Consider the following 19,872-nt stretch of genomic DNA (forward strand, 5'->3'; position numbering starts at 1 on the left):
CAGTGACTCCAGCTGCTGGGCAATGAGGATTCAGGGTACTTGATGTACAGTAGGTTCCCAAGGTTGAAAATCTGACTCACATTAGAGACAGAGAGATCATTAAACATAGGAACATCATTTAACAGGTAGCAGAAGAGAGAACAGTACATCTTGTTCACAGAGCATCACTCTGAAGGTTCTGATACCGATGATTATGTCTTTTGTACTCAGGTCTTGCTCTATAGTGAGAGAGAGAGCATGCGTGTGCGCATGTGTTAAGAAAGTGGCTGGTCTGGTAGATTCAGTGGGCCAGATCCTTCCTTCTGGCTGAGCTGTGCTCAATACAGGGCCTTGATAGGGAAGGCAAAGGTGACTTCTCCTCACTTTTATGACTCTTGATCCTGGGACCAGCCAGGAGGTGCTGTGACCTCCATCATAAGGCAGAGCACCCACAGAGCTGCTCTAACTTACACTTGGTTGTCTCCTGGCTCCAGCGGTTGTTCTAGCAGCCAGGGATTGCAAGAGCACATTAGCACTCTGATCACACCCTCTTCTCAGCAGCCATTCCTCTTCACCAGCTTTGCAGCCCCTTCCTGCCACTGGAGCAGTGCACGGGGACTGTTGGGTGCCAAAGGAGGAACACATTTTTAACGAAGACTTGAATAAAATTGCCAATCTGGTTGAAAACATGGCATCTGTTAAGTGAGGACTGAAGGGATGATGCGCATCTCCCACGGGCACGTGAGCCCAGGACGTTTCCTACCGAGGCACTAGCCGTGATTTACAAACTGTCAAGGTTCCTTCCCCACTCTGAACTCTAGGGTACAGATGTGGGGACCTGCATGAAAACCTCCTAAGCTTACTTTTACCAGCTTAGGTTAAAACTTCCCCAAGGTACAAACTATTTTACCCTTTGCCCTTGGACTTCCACTGCCACCACCAAACGTTTTATCCGGGTTTATTTTATTAGGAAAGAGCCCGTTTAGAAACAATTTTCCCCCCAAAATCCTCCTAATCCTTGCACCCCATTTCCTGGGGAAGGTTTGGTAAAAATCCTCGCCAATTTGCATAGGTGAACACAGACCCAAACCCTTGGATCTTAAGAACAATGAAAGAAGCATTCAGTTCTTGAAAAGAAGAATTTTAATGGAAGAAACAGTAAAAAAGAATCAGCTCTGTAAAATCAGGATGGTAAATACCTTACAGGGTAATCAGATTCAAAACATAGAGAATCCCTCTAGGCAAAACCTTAAGTTACAAAAAGACACACAGACAGGAATATCCATTCTATTCAGCACAGCTTATTTTCTCAGCCATTTAAAGAAATCATAATCTAATGCATATCTAGCTAGATTACTTTTACTAAGTTCTAAGACTCCATTCCTGTTCTGTCCCCGGCAAAAGCATCACACAGACAGACAGAGAGAGCTTTGTTTTTTCCCTCCCCCCAGCTTTTGAAAGAATCTTGTCTCCTCATTGGTCATTGTGGTCAGGTGCCAGTGAGGTTATCCTAGCTTCTTAACCCTTTACAGGTGAAAGGATTTTTCTGCTGGCCAGGAGGGATTTTAAAGGTGTTTACCCTCCCCTTTATATTTATGACACAAACGGAGATGGGAAAGATGAGGTTTCATGAAAGAGGTTGCTGCTCTAGTGAGCTGTACCTGCCGGGGACGTGCTGAGGCCACTGTTAGTTAAAAAACACAGTGCTGAATGAGAGCCCAAGGAACAAATGGCAGCTGATCATCAAGGATTATTCGTCCCACGCCGCCTGTGGATTCAATAGGGTACAACACCTGGTGACGGCCAGCCGCTGCCGCCATTTTTAATCTGATTTGCCTTGCTTTATTTATGTATTTGCTAATGACTCCTGCTTTTGCATTCCTGAGCAATCCCCGCCTTTGTGGGAGTGCAAGGGGGGAACCTAGGAACGCCCGTCGCAGGGACCTCCTGCAGCAGAGGCCAGAGTGACGTCGCCATGGCAACCGCTCCTGCCGCTGCCAACATTTTAATGTAATTAGATGGGCAATGTCACGGCGGGGTGTTAGGGATCCTGCTTTCTGTGCTTGGCACACTGACATAGTGGCTGCTTCTTTGGCATCCCAGCTCTGTCAGTGCACGTCTGCAAACCCCGGCTGCATCTGTTAGTCCTACGCCACCCCCAGCACCGACAAACGAAAAGGAACATTTAGAAAAGAAGTCTGGAGGCTCCCTGCGCCCCTTATCTGGCTGCTGCCCTGGCTGAATCTTAGCCTGCTCTTGCATTTAGCTTCCTGTCCAGTTCAGCAAACTGGGATTTAACCATAGTAGGTTGTGGGGACTGCCAGTGCCGCCCAGCCATGCTGCATGTCACAAGGCCTGCCACTGCCAGCCTGACAAAAGGAACAAGGACATATATCCCTACAACCCCATGTTCCCTGTCATTTCAGGTCTGAGCGGTCACTTAACGGCATGTTGGAAACAGCTCCCACTAGAAGTGTGTATCACTGAAAACTTCTCATGCCACAGATCCAGTGTCTCTCCAAGTCCCAACACAAACCCGCACCAGCCTACCTCTTCTCTCCACTCCCCAGGGAGCAGCCAGCTCATAATTGCAGCTCCATCCATAAGGCTCTCCGTACAGGGGCAGCTTCTAAATTCCTGCCAGATGGCCAATCTGTCATCAGGGTCCTCCTACCTGCCTTTTTTCCCTCCTTACTGGTGCCTCTGCCTGGCTCCCCGAAAGACCACCCACTATTGGTGGCACCCTTGATCTGAGCTTCAAGGGGCTGGGCCTAAATGCACAGTGATGCTTTGCATCAGCCGACCCTAATTTTCCCAACTGAGAAGGAAGCCAAATATCTGTCTAAAGAGTGATAAGACTGATAAGGATTTGAGCTCTCACTTCCAGATGAGCAGCAGTTCAGAGACTTGTCGGTCTAAAGTGCTACAGAGGTGGCATTGGTAGAATGTGCTTTGGATCTTTGGGAGAAGAAATAATGAGGGAGAGAGAAAGAGATGGAAAGAGCTGAGCAAATAATTCACTCCCATCGATGAACTAAGCTTCTTTGGCCTTATGGAATGTCCAGGGGCCAATAGCAATTCATTTGCATTTGTTGTGCAGTCTATGTTTTTTAATTCTATAGATTAATCGTGAACAGCATTTGATACTCAGTACTCAAAATCCAAGCTGTGTCCATTAGTGGTGATTGGTCAGCCTGTCACATTTCTGTTCCCTGCTGGGAGAAGCATAACTCATCATCATTTTATGAAGATCCTGATGATCTGGATCTCTCAAGGAGAGGGAATGGTTTAAGAAGAGGTGCAAGATTAGTCTTTCTAAAGTTATCCTTCATGAAGAAGTTCAGAACTGTTTCCACTCTGAGCCAGAGGCATCTCTCATAGAAAATCTAGGCTCCTGTAAGATTTACTGACTGGGTTTTGTTTAGTGTCCTATTGTCAAAGTGACACAGTATAATTGCTTGTGTGGTCCTAACTATGAAGGATGTGCCCAGATCTCTGTCTAGCTTCATCTTGACCTCTGTGCCAGGGCTCTGGCAAGGGGGTTTGGAAACCTCTTCCCCATGCTGTGGGAAGCAGTGTCCCATCACATATAAAATAACCCATACTTTTCATGTGCAGGCTTAAAATTTGTTTTCCACAATCAAGTGATTCAATTCAATCACTTTCTCTGAAAAAGCCAGATCACACAATAGAGGTGTGTGTGTGGCTGAAACAAATTCTAATCAGTGTTTGTAGAAAATACCTGCAGGTGTTAGTCCAGCTCTAAAAGTGGTGCCTGGTGAAAGAGAGGACATTTAAGAGACAGAACGGTGTCACACAGGCATAACTAGGCAACCCTTAAGAAAAACCAAAAACTATTTGCCCTGAAGACAGATGTACTGTCATAAAACTTAACAAGGAGAAAACAGTTTACCCAGAGTGGACTTTGCCTGCTACCTTTCTAAAAATTATTATTGAGAAAAGAAAGCCCTGGATTTACCCTGATGTAACAGAAAGCAGAGTTTTCCGCTTTCTCAGGAGGAGAATGTATTGTGACAGGGTCGGGCCAGATGGCTATATGAGAGTAATAGAAGGCAGATATATTAGCCCCTGGCTAAGTAGGTCCCTTTTCCCTGGGTAAGGTAACAGGGAAGGTTCCAGAACAATCAGGAACCTTCTGGAGACAATTAAGACAGGCTGATTAGAACACCTGCAGCCAATCAAGAAGCTGCTAGAATCAATTAAGGCAGGCTAATCAGGGCACCTGGGTTTTAAAAAGGAGCTCACTTCAGTTTGTGGTGTGTGTGTGAGGAGGTGGGAGCCGTGAAGCTCCAAGGCGAGCAAATCCGCCAATAAACACAAGACCCACCAAGGTAGAGCAGGAACTTTGTCACAGTATATACACTGTAGATGCAAAGAAACTGCAGTTAGTTGGTTGGTTGAGGGATTATTTTGTTCATAGTCTAGGGGAAAGAATCTATTTATTTATTTTTCACCCCAATAGGCCAAATTCTGACATCCTTATTCACAAGTAAGCACCAGATGCCTCCACCAGGGGGCTGAAGGGGCAAACTAAATCTGGTGATTGCAAATAGGGCTATTAAAGGCCTCCGATATTATTTCTCCAGCTGGAAGGTATGTTATGCAGTGCTGTCCTACTTATATATTCACTTCATTCCTTCTGTAATTCATGCTACTTAGGAGCTGAAGCAAGAGTGATGGCTTTGATTAAACACTGTCATGTCACATGGGTACGTCGAGGTTAAAATGCCTTCCTTGTTATTGCTTGTCATTTCATTGTTGTCCCAAAATTGGTATCCACTTTGCCTGTTCCCTCATTTGTTAGTGGAAAACAGTGGGGTGAATGTTTCCGTGGACAGCTACGGTGCACATACGTGCACACACGCAACCAACCATCCTTTGGAAAGTTCTCTCGTGCTCTAGTAAACTGCAGGAACACAATGTTCTGGCAGAGCTAAACAATTATCTTAAATACACACTAAAAATAGAAACAAAGGTTATCGACAGTATTTTGACCTTGAAGTGTAGGGGAAAAAAATGCAATAGGGAAGGTTGGGGAAGGAGCATGAGAGCAAGCGTGAGCCATATACAAATAGTCATACACACAAGCCATATTTTATGCTTAGCCTTTGTGAAGACTCCCATTGCCATCAGTGGGCCTTTCTGTTAGTGACAGCGGGGAGTATATAGCACTAATTTTGCAGCCACTTCCTATGGGCCTTAATTAAAAATGTGATTTGGTCCGTTCCATAAGACCTGGCGGTGTATCAGATACATAACCATCTGGGGAAGTGTGTAACTCAGAAGAAGCAGGAGTAAGATGACTTGCACTGGGGTGGTGTCACAGACTGGTGGGAAGAAGAGGAGTACTTGTGGCACCTTAGAGACTAACAAATTTATCTGAGCATAAGCTTTCGTGAGCTACAGCTCACTTCATCGGATGCATGTAGTGGAAAATACAGTGGGGAGATTTATATACACAGAGAACATGAAACAATGGGTGTTACCATACACACTGTAAGGAGAGTGATCAGGTGAGGTGAGCTATTACCAGCAGGAGAGCGGGGCGGGGGGGACCTTTTGTGGTGATAATCAAGTTGTGTCATTACACAAAGTAAAATTATTTCCCCATGTTTATTCTCCCCCCGTCCCCGCCCTCTATTCCTCACACTTTCTTGTCAACTGCTGGAAATGGCCCACCTTGATTATCACTACAAAATGTTCTCCCCCCCCACCCCGCTCTCCTGCTGGTAATAGCTCACCTTACCTGATCACTCGCGTTACAGTGTGTATGGTAACACCCATTGTTTCATGTTCTCTGTGTATATAAATCTCCCCACTGTATTTTCCACTGCATCCATCCGATGAAGTGAGCTGTAGCTCACGAAAGCTTATGCTCAAATAAATTGGTTAGTCTCTAAGATGCCACAAGTCCTCCTTTTTTTTGTGGATACAGACACGGCTGCTACTCTGAGACTGGTGGGAGACTCATTAGGAGGTGGCCTTAAAGACCTAGGTAGAGTGGACATGTGCCCTGTTAGGGTGAAGCTTGTATGAGAAGGCATTGTGAAGTGTGAGCATTGGGGTACCTAATCACAGCTACAGAAATTCATTGTGAGGTCACAGACAGGGGATAATGACTTCAAAGGAAGAACAAGCAGCAGGGAGCAGCTCCTTTCCCCTAAGTAACAAAGAGGAGTTTTCATGCAAGCTGTCCTAACAATAATTTCTTAATAAATAAATAAATATGCAGAAATGTCACTAATTAGACTGGGTTTTTTTGGAAGTTTCCCGAGACACAAGGCAACTGTAAAATGGTGTCCTCTAGAGTAAAGCACATTGTATTCATGCATTACAGGTCAAATTGCTACAGCTTGTGATGAAACTGAGTTTCACAGTTGGCTATTATCTGTGCATGACTCCTGGATCCACTCAAAATATGACTGTAATATTGAGAGTACACCCCCAAGACTCCCACCAAACCAGAATAAGTACAATGTGCCCTCTAATCAATTGGAAATTGATTTTAAAAAACTGATGGGGCGGTCCACTACAGGAAAAATGGTTACAAAATATTTTTGAAGGACAGGTCATGGATATGTAGCTAACATTAAGACAGAGAAACCCCACATGATCAATATTGGTCATGTGCCTTAACTTAAATCAGCCCCTCTGCCAGATGACTGGCAGATAGCTAATTTGATGCCGATATTTTAAAAAGGCTCCACGGGCGATCCTGGCAATTACAGGCCAGTAAGACTAACTTCAGCACCAGGCAAAGTGATTGAAACTATAGCAAAGAACTGAATTATAAAACACATAGGATTAACACAATATGTTGGCGAAGAGCTAACACAGCTTCTGGAAAGGAAATCATGCCTCACCAAACTATTAGAATTCTTTGAGAGTGTCAACAAGCATGTGGACAGGGGTGATTCAGTTGATGTAGTGCACTTGGACTTTCAGAAAGCCTTTGACAAGGTCCCACACCAAAGGGGATAAGAGGGAAGGTCCTTTCATGGATCAGTAACTGGTTAAAAGCTAGGAAACCAAGAGTAAGAATAAATGGTCAGTTTTCACAGTGGAACGAGGTAAATAGTGGGATCCCCCAAGGATCTGTGCTGGGACCTGTGCTGTTCGACATATTCTTAAATGATCTGGAAAAGGGGGTGAACAGTGAGGAGGCAAAGTTTGCATTCGATAAAATATTACTCAAGATAGTCCGGAGCTGGCTGCAAAGAGTTACAAAAGGATCTCACAAAATGGGGTGACTGGGCAAGAAAATAGATGAAATTCAATCTTGATAAATGCAAAATAGTGCACACTGGAAAACAATCTCAATTATACACACAAAAAGTTGGAGTCTAAATTAGCTGTTTCCATTCAGGAAAGAGATCTTGGAGTCATTGTGGATAGGTCTCTGAAAACATCCGCTCAGAGTGCAGCGGCAGTCAAAAAAGCGAACACAATATTATGGACCATTAGGAAAGGGATAGATATGTCACTCTATAAATCCATGATACGCCCACACTTTGAATACTGTGTGCAGTTCTGGTTGCTGCATCTCAAGAAAGATACATTAGAATTGAGAAAAGGTTCAGAAAAGGGCAACAAAAATGACCAGGGGTTAGGAACGGCTTCCATCTGAGGAGAGATTAAAAAGACTGGGACTGTTCAGCCTAGAAAAGTGACAACTCAGGGAGGAGATGACGGAGTTCTATAAAATCATGACTGGTGGGAAGAAAGTGACCAGGGAAGTGTTATTTACCCCTTCACATGACACACAAACCAGGGACCACCCAATGAAATTAATAGGTAGCAGGTTTAAAACTAAACAAGGAAGTACTATTTCACACAACACTCAGTCAACCTGTGGAACTCATTGCCAGGTGATGTTGTGAAGGCCAAATGTATAACTGTGTTAAAAAAAGAATTAGATAAATTCATGGAGGCTGGGCCCATCGATGGCTATTAGCCAAGATGGTCAGGAACACAACCCCACACTCTGGGTGTTCTGAAACATCTGAGTACTAGAAACTGGGACTAAATCACAGGGGATGGATCACTTGATAATTCCCTTGTTCTGTCCATTCCCTCTGTAGCATCCGGCACTGGCCGCTGTTCGAAGTCAAGATACTGGGCTACATGGACCATTGGTCTGACCTAGTATGGCCATTCTTATGTTCTTGTGCCTTATCATGCTGCTGGAAGGGCTCAGATATCACAGTGATGGGTTGGTGGAAAGATAGAAGAGTGATAACAAAGTTTTAGGGAGTTTCGTTGAAAAGCTGGGATAGATGGAGTGAGGGGACCATTGCAACAGGAACTCAGGAGGATGTTAAACAGCAGCTTCTAAAGTTACACAGCATTAAATCAGCAGGTCCAGATAACTTACAACCAAGAGCTCTTAAAGAGCTGGCCATGCTCTTTTTTTTCCCTTTTTCTTTTTTTTTTTTTGCGAGCGATGATTCTGAATCAAAATGCCAGATCTAAACACCCAGTGGATTTAGGATCCAGACTGAAATATCCTCTGAATTTTGGAGCCAATCTTGAACTTTGCAGTTGGCTATTATCTATATGGTGGACCAAGCTAAAAATTGTGGATCTGGGCACGTCCAGACTTTTGGTAATGACAACAAGTTAAGACATTTGACTGGGATTTAGGAGATCTAGCTTAAATTCCCAGTTCTCCCGTGGACTTCCTGTATAACAGAGGCAAGTCACTTAATCTTTCTGACCCCAGTACCACATGGTATTTGAGCATGTGCCTAACTAACTAAGTGTGGGAGCAGTCCTACTAGTCCCTGGTGAATTGGAACGTCAGTGTCTGACCTGTAAAATGGTGGTGGTAATATTTCCTCTCTCTGACACTTGGTGTGTCTTATGTATTGGAAACTCTTTGGGGAAGGGACTGTCCCTTACTATCTCCCTGTACAGTGCCTAGCACAATGGGGTCCCAATCCCATATGTACTACTCTATCACTAAAATTAAGACTACTACTGGTTAGGGTAAATTCAGATCTGCATCCATATCTCGCTTTCCTGGCTTCTGCCTATTTGTAAATATTCTTGGTTACAAGCACCAAGAACAAACAAGAGTATTGAAGGAGACAAGAAATGGCTCTCAAAGCTAATGAAATGGGACGGTTCACATTGCAATTAAGACATGGAAAATAAGGCTGCTTGGGTTCAGTACAAAACACCTCATCAAGAAAAGCAGCTGTTGGCCACTCCAGCAGCAACAGCACCAGGCATACACGTGCGGCGCTCAGAAGCAGAACAAAGCAGAGAGGTGGCACAGCAAAGAAATTAAAAATATATATATTCACTACCAATGACAGCACTATCAAGATTGCAGAGGATAAAGAATCTGCAAAAGAGAAAGGCTTCAAGGACGTTAGAAAATATAGAGCAGGAGTGAGATAAAAATGCAGACAGCTGTTCCACATAATCATTTGTGCAACTGAAAAACAAAATCCTATCATCCAAAAATCTGAATTGCGGAGTAAATTCATACATAGGGCCTGAGCCAATGGTCACCGAGATTAGAGACTTTTCTTTGAGCATTGGATCAGGTCCATAGGGTGGCTGCTACTACCAAAGGGGGCATAAGGGGAATCATGTTACTTATTGTAGTATTTCTTATTCCAAATATAGGAAATACAGCATATCACTCAGTAACTAATGCCATGGCAAGAAAATTGTGGGTTTTTAAGTGGCCAGCAGCATTACACACACACACAAAACCAAGACAGGAATGGACTACAGTATTTGCACATGGCACTTTGCTTGGTCAGTGATATGACTGACCCACCCCCCACCCGTCCCCAATCACACAAAAATCTGTCAATGCCCTTGGGAAACGGGGACGGGCTAAACGACTGGTTCAAATCAATCTATATTACATTATCTCAACAGAAAGACTTGAAGGAACTACAGAACATTTTCATTAATCTTGCGTGCTCCTGCTGCATGTCATTCTAAATTGCATCAACAGCAAGACAGAGAAAGTGGTTATCGTTGGCAGACAGGAGGGAGAACAGAATGTGGGGAATCTGAGCTGGGTTTCCATCTATGTTCATTTAAAGGGAAAGGCAAGGGAACTTATTCAGCCACTCAGATCTTTCTTTCAGCATCCAAGTAGTGTGAAGGGTTGGAGTCATCTCAGCTAAAGCCAAAGATTATGCAGAAGGGAAGTGTGAAGCTATGGGTGTGGAGGGAAATGTCTCATGTAATTTCCCAGAAGCATCCTTTAGCCAGCCCAAGACCTGCATTAAAGCACTTTGCACTGCAGAGGTCTCTTTCCACCTGAAGGATCCCAAAGGCCTTTACAAGTATTGGACTGATCCACTCACCTTACTTGAGGCCTGATCCAAAGACCATCTACGTCAAGGGAAAAACTCCCATGACTACAGTAGGCTTTGGGTCGGGCCCTAACAAAAGCCAATATCCCACCGAGTTATCAAAGTCAGTGAGGTTCTTCATGAGAGTAAGGTGGGCAGGATTGGCCCATTAACCCTCACAATACACTTGTGTCATGAACAGTGTCTTAGGTACGTCTACGCTGGAGCTGTGTAATGTGTAATGTCCAGCTCAAGTAGACGTATACTAGCTGCCCTTGTACTTGCCTAGCATCTCAGATGGGAACATATCAGGGCAGCTAGTCCCTCCCACTGCTTATGTTGCCATACGCTCTTTTTAGCACGCTAGATCTATCAGAGCTGTCACAGGCATGTCTCCCTGAGCTGGAACTTACACCTTCCAACTCCAGTGTGGACATACCAATAATGTGGAGACACACTGAAGGTAGATGTGTTTGAACTTTTTCAGTCGGAAAGATTTCTGGTTGCCCCCACTTGGGGCTGGGGAGACCAGGAAGGAGAGGGTGACTATAAGAGGAAAAATTCCTGAAGGATTATCTCATAAAACATCAAAGTTATGTCTGATGCCACCAGCTCAAATCCAATGTCAATATCAGTATTTGCTTTAAATTTCTAGTAGGAATGACAGAGGTAGGGATTAGTACAGAATATAAATTGCTACATTGAATCATTTCTGATTTAGGAATGGACAAAAAAAATGTTAGAAAAACATACCACATTCAAAATCTTGAAACTCCAACATTAGTTGTCAGACTAACTTTACACTGACTGGGTAGGTACAGAAAAAAAAAATCTAGCTAATGCAGAGTTCACATGAGAAATTTTCCATGGAAAGAGTTCTGTTGAGAAAAGTAGGGAATCAAGAACAAGCTTGTAAAGCAAAGTGACTTACAATCATTGGCTTCAACCCTTCATCCCTTGTTCACATGTAGTCCACTGAAGTCACATGAGGAAAGATCGCAGGACAGGACCTTTACATACCAAATCACTATTGGGACTTTGTATTATAAAAGCTGAGCAAATAATTCACACCAAACTTATTCAGTGGCTGTTGCCTCTTTCTGCTTATGGAACAATTGCAAGCAGATCTCAACCTCCTCACATTTGTTTGTGATTTGAAATTATTTGACAGTTTCTGTGGTATTTTTCTCCCTTTTTAATCAGTATCTATTGTGGGCAGTTTTGTGAATATACAATATTTGTTATTGGCACTGTGTAAGTTAGTTATGCTTGGTCAGGTAAGTTTCATGCTATTGTTTACGTTCCCTGGTTACGTGTGCAAACATTTTCAGTGTGAATACTTGCTTGTACAAATAATAAATTTTATTTCTGTGGACATACCCACCTACAACTTGATGTTAGCTTTCTGTAAACCTTTGTGGCAGTAAAACTCAATTGCAGAAATGTTCAGAAAGGTCCAGATTCTACTGAAGTCAATGGACATGAGTATAGCCCTAACTAATCTACTTGAAAATTCATGCAAATATTGACAGAAAGTGTTTTTACATTATGCCTCCAGCTCTAACGGTTAGAATTTTAACATATTCTATTAATGAACTCTTGAAAGTAATAAATAACTAATAATTACAGTAGAGGGTACTCTTCAAAGCTAAAAATTAGATCTAATTTATAGGTAAAGAGCTAATGAATTTCCAAAAAATTGTTCATCCTTGTTGTTGAAATTATTACTATTGAATCAAGGTCTAGAAAATCATTTGCACTGAGGCACCATGAAAATGATTAAAGGCTGCTAAAGACAAAATACAGATTCCCCGATAGAGTCTCTAGGCCTGTATGATGTGAAAGCTCAGTCATTTTAAGCCAATTGAGTATTTATGCTGTAGAATATGAAACCATATTTTAATTAACACAACAGAAAGTGATAGTTTGACAAAAGACAGACCAAAATTTTTAAAATCAATAAGAGACTGCTACCAGCATGTAAGAAGTGCTTTATCAGTCTAATTAGAATGAAACAGACCCATATACTCTATCAAAGGTTACGGGGGCAGGGGGGAAAAGGCAATTCCATTTTTGCAAGTGCGAAGTTATAATGTTTATGAATATTGATGAGATTGCAGGCAGAGGGATTCTGAAAAACCTGTCAACTCTTGATTGGGTAAGTTGAATCGAAAGACTCAGCCAAAGTTGTTTTGATCCCTGACGAGCAATCACAAATATCAATATGAATAAGGAACAATACTGCAAGAAGGGAACAACGCATAGATAATGATAATTCTTCAGGGAGAATGGCCCAGACTGAAGCTTGATGAGAGCAAGTTCAAGTCCCCTGGAAGTCATGGGGGTAAATTCAGCAGTGCCATAAATGATAAAGTAGTGTAACTTGCTGGGATGTGGAAAGTGAATGCAAGTTAATAGAAAGGAGAATAAGATCAGTAGCCTATGTGGGGGGAATAGGGTATGGATTATAAATATTAAACCCTATTCAAATAAAAGTAAGTAAAAGAAAAGCAGTGCTGCAAATCCCCAAGCATTCAAAAATCACGAGTGAGGCCTCCAAAAATTATGAGATTGGCCTAAAATCATGAAATTCTACAGAATAAAACATTTTGGGTTCTCTCTCTTTGCTTTCCAGTGTCTGAGCCTGTAGCTTACACTTGGGTCACATTTTCCCGATTTTCTCCACAAGCACGAGGGCTAGAGTTGTGTGTGGGTGTGGGTGTGGGTGTGGGGGGAGGTTGTTTTAAATGAAAGCTGAACTTTACATAAGTTCAGGAGCTGGGGGGTTTACAAAAAAAGACAAAATATTGTGAGACTCGTGATAAAACTGTAAGAGTAGACAACACTGGAACAGTAATATTATATCTGCATTTCCCAGTCCAGTTTGACCTGCCCTCACACCACCAGACACTAGCACTGAATGCTCTAGGCTGGATACTAATCACGCCCTCAAGAACCCTCCCAAAAACCTCTTCACTCTGTCCCCACCAGCTTCTCCTCTCTCAATATCCATTCTCTCCTCCCTCCTAGTCTATCCTTCCCAAAAACCACTCCAGACTCTTCTCCGTCCCAGTTTTTCCTCTCAGTCTTCACTCCCTCTTTCATCCATCATCCCTAAGGCTACAAATTTGGTGCGGAGGTCATGGTATTCACAGTAATTGGGAATTTGAATAGTCTGTGACCCCCACACCATTGGCTCTTTTTCCCTCCAGGTGCTGTCATAGCGATGCTCAGGCTGTCATAGCGATGCTCAGGTTTGGTGTGTATGTCCCTCCATAGATGGGAGACGGAGGGCCAGATTTGATTGTGACTATGTGGGCCAGCTCGCACCACCAGTCAAATTTGGTCCTCCACCACTCTGGTTCTCCACCTATGGAGGGGTGGAAGTGCCAAACCTGAGTGACGCCGAGCTCACGTGGGACAGTTCGCAATACCTGGAGTGTGCAATCAGGCCCAGCCCAGCAGGACAGGAGCTGCCACTGTGGGGCAAACTCACTGTCCAGCCCTGCTCCCTAAGGGACCTCAGCTCCTCTCTGCTTTCTGTGACATCCTTGTTTTCCCCCACCTCTGCCGTGACATTTATTAAAATTCACCATGAAAAGAATCATAGCCTCAACCATACCCCGCTCCTCCCTACACTTTGCCCAGCCCTCACAATCTGCCCTTGCCCTTACATCCCTTTTCATTGTTCCAGTTCCCTTGCTTCTAGCATCCTCCCTCTCCTATTCCACCTTGCAGCGCCTCTGCTTTTCGTCCCTCAGAAGCCCCGTCCCATTTTCCTGTCACACCTCTCTTCCTTCGTGGTTCCCTCTTCTGTTGTCCTCCATTTCTGTTTGCCCCTATGCCACTTTCTCTGGCATGCTCTACAGGTACCATAACATCCATCTGAGAATAGCTCTGGTGTTTCCCCTAGTCTCCTTATCCACCCCAGAATCCATTTCTTCTTCCCACCAGGCAGAGCCAGGTCCAACAGAGCCCGTTGGCCTGTTTGACAGGGGGGCTCCAGTTATTCAGAGTTGTGAGAGGGAGAAAGAGGATGGAGAGGAGGTTCTGGGGAAGGGACAAGCCTCTCCCTTGTGAGCTAAAGAGCAATTCCCTCCATTGTGGGAAAGTAGCAGGCTTAGCCTGTATGGGGAGACTTTGGCAAACCAGTAAAGTGCCTGAAACCACTATGGCTTATTACTAAAAGCAGCCAAGTAAGCAGGCTTAGCTTAACCAAGGCAGGAGGGGGAAGGAGGTTTTGGGTGACCCCGCGTCCTTCCTTATAAGAATTGTGTTGAAGTTCCTGATACATGCATCTTAGAAGAGCAGGATGTGCCCCAGGAATGTCTATTGGGGCCTCAAGGCTGCAAACTCTGGAAAAACCCACACCTGGTTAATCGATAATCAGAAGGAACCTCTCGCTTGACCATTGAAACTGCTTACTTAACAAGTTTTGCTTTAAAGGACATGTCATTCTATTACTAATGTATAAATAAGGGCGAAAAGTTTGAGGTAGGGGGACTCTTCAGGACTGGACTCTCTCTCTCTGGATGCATCTTGTGTTTCCCAGCAACAGACGGGCTGCCGCTGTGCCACTCGAGCTTTGGTAATTATCAAGGGTTGGGGGTGTTTTACTAACCTCTTGCAGACGTGCATATAAGTGCTTGAGACTAAGTAAAGTTTAGCTTTAAGTGAAAGCACTCTTGTGTTGTCCTGTTTGTGCCAGCCATCTATCGGTCGGACGGCCATGTCTCCCCTGATTTATTTCCTGACACCACCTCACGCAGAGTAAAAGTTACCAAGAGCTTTGGGTTGAAAGAAATTTGGGTAACAAGCCCTGCCACTAGAGGGAGTTATGTGATCATTAAGCCACGTGGCATCCCATGGTGGCATTTCTAGAGAGCTCCTTTGGGGCAGAACAGCACTTAAATTCTCAGGATCATTTGCTTCCTCAACACAAAGTTTGAGGATGATAAGAAATCCCTCTGACCACCTACTTTTCCTTGCGAACATCTCCACAGCAGGTGCCCATTCAATTGATTTTTACAGGTGGGCTATTGGAGCTGGACTGTTCCAAAGAATTAAAAAACAGGTCACCTAGGTACCTGCTGTAATGTCACCTCCAATGTCATCAAATCACTAGCCTAGACTCCTCTGCTTCCTGCTCAGGTTTGGTACAGCATACATAATAGCAGAGCTCTCTCTTTCTGCTGGACTCACCAGCACGCTTCACATTCAGTTTACAGCTTTTACACTAGCTCTTTCGGAAGGCACAAATGATTTCTCAGCAATAAAATCCCCAGTGGACACATCTGTTGGCTCGGGTAAGTAATGCAAATCTATATATTATTTATCATTTACACTTTAGAACCCTGCAGTTAAAAGCACTTCTCTCATTTTGCTTGTTTTCCTCCTGCTGGTATCGTCTCAGGATCACTTTGACTCTAATTGCGCCTGAATGCGCCAAGTGAAAATAAAACCTTTGACAAACAAGCTTTATTCAAAACTCGCCATTCCCTATGTTTGTACAAAACTATCATTATACAAATCTGTTTGCTTAGCTCCAGGCATATTGCTGGAGGGGAAACCTGCGCCTTTGTCCTTTTACATATAAGCTCACAGAGTGAAGAACATGAGAAAGTGGTCGCATTTTAGCCACAACCCTCTTTTTTCAAGGTCTTCCTTAAAACTAACAAGTCTTCCCCAAAAAAGTTCTCCTTGCACAGCAGTGTTGGCTAATTAGACCCAATAAAAACATGGGGGAAAACGTTTCCCAATGTTCCCTACTTAAGCACACAGCATTTCCTTACATCCCATTCCCAATGGTTTGTTTCCTTTTTTGACAATAAGCCCCTAAGTAAGTGCTCGGACCTTGTCTCCTGACCACTCTGTAAAGTAACTCACTATTGGTGCTATACAAGTAATAAAGAATATTTAAAACACACAGTGTTAAATATGAAAACAATATGGTTAAGTATTATTATTTTAACTGAAGCCAACACGAGTATGCATCTTTGTCCACCTCTACCCATCACTTGTAACAATGCCCCTGCTTGGCTCATCTGTGGAGACATTCTGCATCTCGAAGCATGAGTCTCTACTGTAGTAGGAAGAGAGTCTGAGACATAAGCCCTTCTATCAGAGGCCTGGTATGAGGCAGGACCTGCTTACAGAATTTGGCAAGAACAGGGCTGATAGTTCAGAAATACACATTCCTAAGACGTGCTAGTCACAGAGTGCTCATGCAAACACATCCTGATATCAAGTGGTACCAGAACATGCCGATATTAAGCATGGTACAAAACATTCCCCAATGATAACAGAAACACACTGACCCCTCCTAAAAGATAAGGTCAGGATGATAGTAAGTAAGAAAGATGTTTTGATTGAACCAACATGTACAAAATGCAGGGTGATAACTACTGCTTGAGCTAAAGAACCAGAGTTCAAAGGCAATAGCAGACTCATATACTTCTATGTGGGGTCAAAAAGCCACGCTGTGTTAGCTTGACTTACACTGTTATTTACAATGTAGCAGAATTCCCAAACAAAGATAGAATCCCTGATGTGCTAGGTGCTGTACAAAATGACTACATCAAAGAATCCTTATACCAGCAAGTTCACCAGCCTGGGATGTTGAGATATAATAGGGGAATGAAACCCAGACTGAAGGGGTAGGTGCGTGTGTGAGTACGTAGGGGGAGCAGGAACAGTCAGAGGTGGGAGATAGGAGTTATAGTAAAATAGGCATGTACTGAATAAATCAGCAATCTTCAAAGCCCAACCTATGCCTACAAAACCATGGGCGTCCAGAAGTCAGACTTTGATGGGTGTTGGGTGCCTAAGTCACTTGGCCCCACTGGAACTCCCAGACTGACTCCCCAGGCGTGCCTTTGCAGAATTGTTCAGTAGTCAAATTTAAAACTAGACATACATTTACGTTACAAAGAAATGAAGCAGCAAGGTGTTACAAAACTCACCATCCCAGAGCACCCCCGGCATTGCAGCAGCTCTGCCTCCAGACAGCCAGCAACACCTTCAGGCTGCTGTGGTAGCTCAATGCCGTGACTATGACAGGACTTCCAGCCAAGCTTTATCCCAGTCTCCAGCTAGGCCCAGCCCTTCCTGCCTGAGAGGTTTCTCCCCTCTAATTTCAGACACTCTTTGCCTCCTCCCCCACACCGGGCTCTACTTTCCCCATTCCCAGGCTCCTTTCCAGCTCTTTCTTCAGCCCCTCTTAGGCTCCATTAGGTGAGGCTCCCTGCACTTTCCTGAGCAGCCACTCCCAGGCCTTCCTGCCTGGGATCTGCCACAGGCCCCTCTGCCTCAGGCTCTCCTTTCCAGCCAGCACATGATTCTTTCCTCCTTTTAAGTCCCAGACCCTGCACAGGTGGAACAGCATGGAGTTAAAGAATAGATCTGACTGGCCCCAGGCTTCCAGGCATTTAAAGGGGTAGGATACCATATTACAAGGGGGGAGGGGGAGGAACCAGACAAGTATAATCTCTAGACCAGATCTGCAAAGGGACTTAGGCACTTTGCCAAAGCCCCACTCTGCTGCCACCTAAACCTGTAGGCATCCAAACTCCCTTGGTGCCTAAGCTTTTACTGTAAAGGTTCCCCTAGGCACTACCTCTGGGCATGCACACTGCTGCCTCCCTCTAGACATCCAGACACCTATCTCCCGCCTGCGATCCACAACCCAGGGGAAGACAGTCACTCCTCTGCCTGACTTGCGTGCAGGGCCTAATCCAGTAGGTGTGCTCAGAGGCCAACTAACTCCACACAAAATGCCTGAGGAAAGAGGGGATGTTCGGGCAAACATGTGAGTGGGTGGATGGCGGGGGTGGGGGGGAAGACTTCTGTTCAAATCCCTTCTGCTCATCAGGTAGGGGGGAATTGAATTGGGGTTTCCCACATACCGGATAAGTACCCTAACCTCTGGGCTAAAGGTTATAAAGCCCCCCACCATCACTGGGAATCCCACCATGACCACCACGACCATTTCATTCTCGCAAGAAACCATGGAATAATTTGTGCATCTTGTGGCAAAGTGTATTGAATGTTGATGGGAGATACCGCACTAGGACCAGTGACGCAGTATCCTATTTCTCATTTCCAGATAATCAGCACCGATGTTATTTTTTGAGTATGAGGCTTTGATGGATCCGGATCTGGAAAGGAGAGTCACCTGTAATCAACACGTTAAATGAAAGACTTGACAAGCTTGCCACTGAAAAACAATCACGCCCAGTAAAAGCTTAATTCCATATCTATAAGTCCTTTAGTGTAATCAGTGTTCACCAGCAACTGAAACACTTTACTCAGAGATTTTTTAAAATTCCAGAAATACAGATGCATTGTATTGTGTGAAGAGTTACAGAAGGCACAAGCAAATTAACATTAAAGCCTTCAATCCTACAAATGCTTATGTAGGGACTAAACTTTAAGCTCATCTGTAGTTCTATTGACTTCAGTGACACTATTCAAATGCTTTAAGTTGATCACATTCATAAGTGTTTCCAGGGTCTTAGTCATTTTACTTCTGAGATACCTAGGAGCGGTTCATGAATTCAGTGATCCCTGGATTCTGATGCTGCTGTAGCTGTCACTGACGTTGCATGACACCTAGTAATTATAGACTGCTGTCAAACTAGTAACATCCTCAATAGCACAGAAGTGAATGCTTGAACTTCATTGTGTCAGGCAGACAAACATACAGCTCTAGGGCAAAGAAATGAACTTGAACGAAAGTAGGCCAAATCCTGCTCTCCTTTGCACACACTGGAGGGGCTGCATGGGTTGCCCTGCCAATGGAATTGGGTGAGTTTCATCAATATAGCAGCATAGAGCCTCTTGCAAAGCTCCTGTGGATGGAATCCAAATGCACAATTTAAATTTTAAGGGGCCTATCCCCAGCTGGGGTGCATCAGTGTTCTTCCACTGAAGTCAAAGGAGCTATTTCAATATATACCAGCTGAGGATCTGGATCTAAAGGATTCGGTTGTTTCAATTATTCCACCACATTCCCCTCTTAGTCCCCCAGACAGCACACATTAAAACTATTTTTTTAAATAAATGGGGAAATTGTATTCCTTCCCTCGCCCAGTCTTCTCATGGATCAAAAGAAAAGTGATGGAATTTTGCTCAAACCATATGGCAGAGATCAAACGGGAAATTTCAGCCCCAAAGGTGAATGATAAGTATTTGAAAACTGGGGCATTATGAAAAAAATTGTTCTGTGACCTTAACTTGTAGTGGTAAGGATAAAGTAACCTCTATAATGGGGCCAATCTGTCATCGTCATTGGGAGGAGGGTACAGAAAACTGAGCTACTGTATTTTATTCCAAGTCTTGACAATTGGCAGACAGGATTTGCCAGCCACTCTGCCAATAAATTCATGGATAGGGCACATTTGTTACTGACACTTCATTTTTCTCTGCTTCTTTTATTGACAACAGCTCCAGGGCTGAGTAGCAAATTACTCAGATGTTGAAAGATGGAATCAGAAGAGAACAGGCCTAACCTGGCTCACACAGCCAGTGCAGCCCCAGTGATTTCAGTGAA

General features: G+C 44.0%; 2 long non-coding RNA genes across 2 annotated transcripts in view; one reads left to right on the forward strand and one right to left on the reverse strand.

The window, feature by feature from the left end:
- LOC141993651 (uncharacterized) overlaps nt 1-19,872 on the reverse strand; it is a 123,933-nt gene that overhangs the window by 5,198 nt on the left and 98,863 nt on the right. The window lies entirely within an intron of this gene.
- Nucleotides 14,816-18,675, forward strand: LOC141993650 (uncharacterized). The gene is made up of 3 exons (XR_012640918.1): nt 14,816-14,910; nt 15,544-15,628; nt 18,427-18,675. It is a non-coding gene; the product is annotated as an uncharacterized LOC141993650 (long non-coding RNA).

This window comes from Natator depressus, chromosome 9 (assembly GCF_965152275.1).
Source record: "Natator depressus isolate rNatDep1 chromosome 9, rNatDep2.hap1, whole genome shotgun sequence".
NCBI lineage: Eukaryota > Metazoa > Chordata > Testudines > Cheloniidae > Natator > Natator depressus.